This window comes from Schistocerca nitens, chromosome 1, assembly GCF_023898315.1.
Source record: "Schistocerca nitens isolate TAMUIC-IGC-003100 chromosome 1, iqSchNite1.1, whole genome shotgun sequence".
In the NCBI taxonomy this organism is placed as follows: domain Eukaryota; kingdom Metazoa; phylum Arthropoda; class Insecta; order Orthoptera; family Acrididae; genus Schistocerca; species Schistocerca nitens.
Window position 1 is genome coordinate 572,696,855 of NC_064614.1, and position 8,833 is coordinate 572,705,687.

Sequence of the window (8,833 nt, forward strand, 5' to 3'; positions counted from 1 at the left end):
TCGGAGTTGTCTACTGGTTTTCCACAGATTTCTAAGACTCTCTTGTACGAGATAGTGACAGCAAGATTGGGTTACCGTAAGTTCTGTGCACGATGGGTGCCCAAAATTCTTACCAACCACCACAAAACTCAAAGAATGGCCTCTGCATTAGACTTTCTGTCACGTTATGAGGACGAAGGAGAACCATTGTTAAACAGAATCGTGACCGGTGACGAAACCTGGATTAAGTACGTGAACCCTGAGACAAAAGAACAATCAAAGATGTGGGCACATTCAAATTCGCCTACCAAACCAAGAAAAGCCTCGCAAGATTTTTCTGCCAGAAAACTGATGGCAACGGTGTTTTGGGATGCCAAAGGGGTGTTGTTGGTTGAATTCATGGAACGTGGTACGACCATTAATCAAGACGTGTACTGTGAAACAATAAAAAAGTTACGACGGGCTATACAGAACAAACGCCGTGGTATGCTGACTTCCGGTATCATTTTTTTGCACGATAACGCCCGTCCTCACTCTGCTCGCAGAACAACGGCCCTTCTTGAGTCCTTCAAGTGGGACGTTATCAACCATCCACCTTACAGCCCAGACCTGGCGCCAAGTGATTATCACCTCTTCATGCATTTGAAGAAATGGCTCGGGTTACAGCGGTTTGATGATGACGAAGAGCTCAAAGATGCGGTCACAGGCTGGCTCCAGGCACAAGCGGGTGATTTTTATGCAGAAGGAATTTCAAAGCTTGTGAAGAGATACGATAAGTGCCTCAATCGCTATGGAGACTATGTAGAAAAATAGTGCAAAGATGTAGTTGTAAGATGTATATATTAAAATATTTTTATTTAACTTGGTGTATTTTTTTAAATCAACTGGAGGTTACTTTCTGAACGGCCCTCGTATTTACGAAATTTCAGTCACCAACTTTCTCTTCCGAATGCGAAAATATTTTGTTGAGCCCAACCTACATAGGTAGGAATGATCATCAAAATAAAATAAGAGAAATCAGAGCTCGAACAGAAAGATTTAGGTGTTCGTTTTTCCCATGCGCTGTTCGGGAGTGGAATGGTAGAGAGATAGTATGATTGTGGTTCGATGAACCCTCTGCCAAGCACTTAAATGTGAATTGCAGAGTAGTCATGTAGATGTAGATGTAGATGAAGATAAGTGTAGTATTTTGGCATGTTAATGATTCTGGGAAGACTGTAACAAACTGTAAATGTAAATTCTGTAACTTGTCTTAGAAAACCAATCAGCTTTTAATTGAAAACTTCACAATTACTGTTTGAAACAATGAACACTTTCATGTTTTGATTGTTAAAATATTTATGTATAAGGAACAGTTGCAACAACAATGGTATGGCCAGTATTGTCTTGGATTTTGTAGGGTCAATGTTACATCATCTTTGTGATGCAAGTAAACAATTTTATTTAAAGCAGGTAACTGTTTCAGCCACATCCTTTTTATTTGATCAATTTGATGATTTGCTCCTGACACACAAAGAGCCCAGACAGTCTTTCAAGGAGCCAATTTGTAGTGAAGAAATACATATCTCGAATTACGAACTTCAAGGCACATTAAGTTGAGTATCTACTTTTGTAGCCACTAATGGATGTTACATTTTAAGCTGATCATGAATTCAAGCAACCAACAACATTACTTTAACTGTTTGACAATGTCCAATGACAGTGCTGCCTTTATCTTGCATATGAAGTGGAGTAGCTCAACTCATCTATAATACATGGTAGTAAGATACAGAAGGTTGACAGTGATTTTAGGTATAAATACTGGTGTGAGGTTCATTTTACAGCAGTTCAGGTGATGACATCTACATCTACATGGATACTCTGCAAATCACATTTAAGTGCCTGGGAGAGGGTTCATCAAACCACTTTCACAATTCTCTATTATTCCAATCACGCATAGCGTGCGGAAAGAATGAACACCTATATCTTTCCGTATGAGCTCTGATTTTCCTTATTTTATCGTGGTGATCGTTCCTCCCTATGTAGCTCGGTATCAACAAAATATTTTCACATTCGGAAGAGAAAGTTGGTGATTGGAATTTTGTGAGAAGATTCTGTCGCAACGAAAAATGCCTTTCTTTTAATAATGTCCAGCCTAAATCCTGTATCATTTCTGTGACACTCTCTCCCATAATTTGCGATAATACAAAACATGCTGCCTTTCTTTAAACTTTTTCGATGTACTCTGTCAGTCCTATCTGGTAAGGATCCCTCACTACACAGCAGTATTCTAAAAGAGGGCTGACAATTTTAGTGTAGGCAGTCTCCTTAGTAGGTCTGTTACATTTTCTAAGTGTCCTGCCAAAAAAGCGCAGTCTTCGGTTAGCCTTCCCCACAACATTTTCTATGTGTTCCTTCCAGTTTAAGTTGTTCATAATTGTAATACCTAGGTATTTACTTGAATTTATGGCTTTTAGATTAGACTGATTGATTGTGTAACCGAAGTTTAACAAGTTTCTTTTAGCACTCATGTGGATGACCTCACACTTTTCGTTATTTAGGGTCAACTGCCACTTTTCACACCATTCAGATATCTTTTCTAAATCGTTTTGCAGTTTGTTCTGATCTTCTGATGACTTTATTAGTCGATAAGCGACAGCATCATCTGCAAACAACTGAAGGCGGCTGCTCAGATTGTCTCCCAAGCCGTTTATGTAGATAAGGAACAGCAAAGGGCCTATAACACTACCTTGGGGAATGCCAGAAATCACTTCTGTTTTACTCGATGACTTTCCATCAATTACCACGAACTGAGACCTCTCTAACAGGAAATCACATATCCAGTTACATAAGTCAGACGATATTCGATAAGCACACAATTTCACTACGAGCCCCTTGTGTGGTACAGTGTCAAAAGCCTTCCAGAAATCCAGAAATACAGAATCGATATGAAATCCCTTGTCAATAGCACTCAATACTTCGTGTGAATAAAGAGCTAGTTGTGTTTCACAGGAACAATGTTTCCTAAACCCTTGTTGACTGAGTAAATAGACTGTTTTCTTCAAGGTAATGACTCCTCTCATAACAAGCCTTCTACAATACATTAGTGGATACTGAAACAAACAAAGTGGTTTCTGAGTCAATGGTTTGGTATATCCACTCCATTGCTCTTTTCCTTGTTTCTCTCTTCTCCTATATGTTGGGTGAGCCCAAACACCACTGACAAAAGTTTGGCAGTTGCTCAAGGATATTTTCAGTGTATTTTCACATAAGGGACTCATGGTCTCCCTTGGTTTACTACAGAATAACAATCTAATTCTGATTTATTTAGACTGTTACCCCAATTACCTTTGTTTCTGTGAAAACACGTTCAAAACAGTGAAAAATCCTTAATGTGCAATCACCAAAATGCACAACACTAAAAAGGGAGTAATGTAACAATCCTCAGGTGCAAAAGTACTGTGATATGGTTGCCGTTGCTATGGGTATAGTTCAGCATGACACTGTCATGTCGCACTTCCACTGTATTCAGTGAATCATGTTCATGTGGAGCATACAGGCCATCTCTTCATCAGCAGATCTATCCACAATGCTGTGCATCATTATCAATATACACCTTACACTGCCAGAAAACCAAACCTGACAGAGACCAAGCAGTAATGAATACAAGCTTGAGGGTAAAGAGTAAAGTAGGCATTACAGTTGTCAACAGCAAGAATAGAGAGTGAATAGGACACTTTTTTTTCCAAACAAGACACACATATTGTTGACATCTGTGCTGTTGCGGAATAGAGTTACAAAGATACCTTGGCTCAATAAATCAAATAAAATGCAATTATTGTGCACAGAACCACTGGCGACCACATGTCCTTATAAAAAAATATTCAGATAATATCCCCGAACAACCTCTGGATTATGTTGGAGGAGTTCTGGATCACCCTGTACAATGCTAAAATATTTTGAAAAATTTTGTGACAATGAAGGAAACATTATAATTTCATGTCTAGCTGCTTTGCATTTGCCACAGATTCTGTGTCCTACACACAACATCATGGTACATTTACAGGCTTGACACATCCAAATGGGTTGCAAATTTAATGCTTCATTTTATTACAGATGAAAATAGTAATTATATTATTTTAGCTACATACAGAATCTCCATAATAATACACACTAGAGAAGAACCTTTATAAATACAGGCAAAGAAACATCTTGTTAGAGGTAGTCATAAAGTTTTAATTATCATCTGAAAAAAATGAAATTATATAATTAATATTTTGTTGTTTGTAAGTACATGTCTGTAGTTCTGGTGTACATGAAAGTCCTTGTGCCACAGTATGCCATTAAGGAAGCCCAAACAAAATGAGGTGCAGGCCATTGATGAAGTGGAAAATCATGTGGTAATTCACTATCTGCACTTGAATAGGAACCATGCTGCAACTATCTTTACTGGAAGACAGAAATTGTAATGTATCTGTGTTAATGGTCAGATGTGGGGAAGTAAGACTCAGCTTTGCACTCATATGAAATCTATTGTTGATGTATGAAGAAATGTGAAAAACTGAACTGACGTTATTTAAGAATGAAAGCATATATACTATAGTAATTCTAATTGATGTTCCATTTGAAAGAATTTCATTTATACCTGGTTACATTATTTTGAGAACATGATAAATTATATTATTGACAATTTTGTTGGGTGAAGAAACTACAGCTGAATTATGAGACCAAGAAGAAGATTGAAATATTGTCATCTCTAGGTCCAGGCACACCCTTGGCAAAATCATACCCTGTTTTATTTCAGAACAATGAGCAGCAACAATAACAACAACAATAATAATAATAGCATCAAACTTAAGAAGAGCATTTGAAGAGTATTATTTTCAACAGTTGGCTCTCACATCATACAGTGTCAACACAATAACCTAGCACCTGTGTCCTGTAATCTCTTTAAATCAGTTCTGTGTCTTGTGTACACAGACAGAAGTGTGATTGTTTTTAATTATTACAGTTATTCAACAATATTTAAATTATATGGCAGAACAGGGTAGCTTTAGAACCTACTTATTTTGTTTTTATTTTATTTTATTGTGAATTCCATTGATCTAGATAGCAATGGAGTTGGAATGGTATGGAACGAGCCAGTATTTTTACAGTGTTAACAATACACCAGTACACAATATGGTTAATTCATGACATAACTCATAGTAACAACATGGAACACTAGAAGAAATAAAAACATATTACATACATCAGAATTAACTCTTAGGTGTACACATTCAAATTAGCAATGTCAAGTATTTGAGCAACAATATAACACTATAGCAACAAATAGTTTACATTTATGCTTACATTGAATGGCTAACTCAGTTGTATAATAAAAACTTGCTCCTAAGCACTAAAAAATTCACTAATTGAATAGAATGACTTTTGTATTAGGCATTCTTTCAGTTTGCTCTTGAACTTTGGTGTTTCAGGAGCAAGACTTTTGATGACACTGGGTAGAGCATTGTAAATTTTGATGCTTGTATAATTTACTCCTTTCTGTACAAGGGTATAGTTTGATTGGTTACTACAAAAGTCATCATTTGACTTTGTGTTGTGACAATGGTTTTGAAGAGAGAGTGGTTTTTATTAATGAAACATACACAGCAATATATGTACTGAGATTTCATTGGAAATACCTGTAGTTTCCTAAACAGATTCCTCCATGAGTGCCTTGGTTGCACACCACTCATGATGCATATAGCTCTCTTCTGAGCAATAAAAACTCTTTTTACCAAGGACTGGTTGCCCCAAGAGATGAATCTGTAAGACAAAAGTGCATGGAAATATCTGAAGTAAGCAGCTCTTATGGCCTCCTTATGTGTGGTTGATGCAATTATGCACAAGGCAAATGTTGCAGAATGCAACCTTTTTTTAGATCTAGGATGTGGTTGGACCAATTTAGTTTGCAGTCTATGTACACATCCGGGAACTTAGCTGAGTCAACTTGCTTTATTTGTTGCCCACTACATTCTATATGTATATCCCCCAGTTCTTTATGAGGCATATGAAACTGTACATAATGAGTTTTTTTGATATTCAGAGAGAGTCCATTACAGTTAAACCATTTCAGAATATCATCAAATGGATTGTTCGCAGATGTTTCCTGGTTGTTCCCTATTGCTTTATCAACTAGAAGAGAAGTATTGTCATCGAATAGAGTGAACTTGCTCACTGACATGATGCAGGGTGGCAGGTCATTTATAAATTTAAGAAACAGTAACAGTCCCAATACTGAGATTTGAGGCATGCTTATGTTGACTTTGCCCCACCTGTATAAAGCTAGGAATCCATTTCTGTCAGTAATTATTACCCTTTGTTTCCTATCTGTAAGGTAGGGTTTAATTCATGTCCCCATTATTCCACTGGACCCATAGTAGTCTACTTTATTTAGCAAAATTTCATGGTTGACATAGTCAAAAGCTTTGGATAGGTCACATAGGACTCCAATTGGAAACAGTTTTCTGTTAAGAGATTCGAGAATTTGATTGGTGAAAAAGAAAACAGCATCATCAATTGATAGGCCTTGCTAGAAACCAAACTGTCATTGCCTGACAATGTTATGGTTGTTCAGGTGATTAACAATTTTCCTGTTTACCAGTTCCTCAAGGACCTTTGAAAAACAGCAGCGATATTGGGTGGTAGTTTGTTACATCAGTTTTTTCTCTTTTCTTGAGAAGTAGTTTCACACAGGCATATTTTAATCTAAGAGGAACAATACCTTGTTTTAAGGATTCATTAAAAATTATGACACAAGACTGCATTTATATAGTCATGACAGCACTTAAGTATCTTTGTTGAAAAATAATCAACCCCACAAGAGTTTTTTGACTTCATCTCTCTGATTGTCTTATTGATCTCACTAATTGTTATGGGTGTTGTCAGCCACTGGCAAACTCTGGCATTGTGTGCAGAAGGGCTGTCACATCACCCACTGAGCCTTCACAGCCATTTTTTTTTAGAGCTGTTAAAAAAGGTTTATTGAAGATATTAGCAATTTCCTCAGTATTTTTTACAATATTTCCCTCCTGAATTAATTCTATGTCAGTCATGTACTCTATTTTTTTACCACTCTACCTTTTTATAACTTGCCAGATGTGTTTGTTTGTTATTTGAGTTATAAATTTCATCAGATGTTATGTACATAGTTTTGAATTTTTTATTGTTGTTGTTGTTGTTGTTGTGCTCTTCAATCCTGAGACTGGTTTGATGCAGCTCTCCATGCTGTGCAAGCTTCTTCATCTCCCAGTACCTACTGCAATGTACATCCTTCTGCATCTGTTTCTGTATTCATCTCTTGGTCTCCCTCTACGATTTTTATCCTGTATGCTGCCCTCCAGTACTAAATTGGTGATCCCTTGATACCTCAGAACATGTTCTACCAACTGATCCATTCTTCTAGTCAAGTTGTGCCACAAACTCCTCTTCTCCACAATTCTATTCAATACCTCCTCATTGGTTATCTGATCTACCCATCTAATCTTCAGCATTCTTCTGTAGCACCACATTTCAAAAGCTTCTATTCTCTTCTTGTCTAAACTAATTATCTTCCATGTTTCATTTCCATACATGGCTACACTCCATACAAATACTTTCATAAATAACTTCCTGACACTTAAATCAATACTCGATGTTAACAAATTTCTCTTCTTCAGAAACGCTTTCCTTGCCATTGCCAGTCTACATTTTATATCCTCTCTACTTTGACCATCATCAGTCATTTTGCTCCCCAAATAGCAAAACTCCTTCACTACTTTAAGTGTCTCATTTCCTAATCTAATTCGCTCAGCATCACCCGACTTAATTCGACTACATTCCATTATCCTCATTTTGCTTTTATTGATGTTCATCTTATACCCTCCTTTCAAGACACTGTCCATTCCGCTCAGCTGCTCTTCCAAGTCCTTTGCTGTCTCTGACAGAATTACACTGTCATCGGCAAACCTCAAAGTTTTTATTTTTTTCTCCATGGATTTTAATACCTACTCCGAACTTTTCTTTTGTTTCCTTTACTGTTTGCTCAATATACAGATTGAATAGCATCGGGGAGAGGCTACGTCCCTGTCTCACTCCCTTCCCAACCACTGCTTCCCTTTCATGTCCCTCAACTTTTATAACTGCCATCTGCTTTCTATACAAATTGTAAATAGCCTTTCGCTCCCTGTATTTTACCCCTGCCACCTTCAGAATTTGAAAGAGAGTATTCCAGTCAACATTGTCAAAATCTTTCTCTAAGTCTACAAATGCTAGAAACATAGTTTTTGCCTTTCCTTAATCTTTCTTCTAAGGAAAGTCATAGGGTCAGTATTGCCTCACGTGTTCCAACATTTCTGAGGAATCCAAACTGATCTTCCCTGAGTTTTTCCATTCGTCTGTAAAGAATTCGCGTTAGTATTTTGCAGCTGTGACTTATTAAACTGATAGTTTGGTAATTTTCACATCTGTCAACACCTGCTTTCTTTGGGATTGGAATTATTATATTCTTCTTGAAGTCTGAGGGAATTTCGCCTGTCTCATACATTTTGCTCACCAGATGGTAGAGGTTTGTCAGGAATGGCGCTCCCAAGGCCGTCAGTAGTTCTGATGGAATGTTGTCTATTCCAGGGGCCTTGTTTCGACTCGGGTCTTTCAGTGCCCTGTCAAACTCTGCACGCAGTATCATATCTCCCATTTCATCTTTATCTACATCCTCTTCTATTTCCATTATATTGTCCTCAAGTACATCACCCTTGTATAGACCTTCTATATACTCCTTCCACCTCTCTGCTTTCCCCTCTTTGCTTAGAACTGGGTTTATATCTGAGCTCTTGATATTCATGCAAGTGGTTCT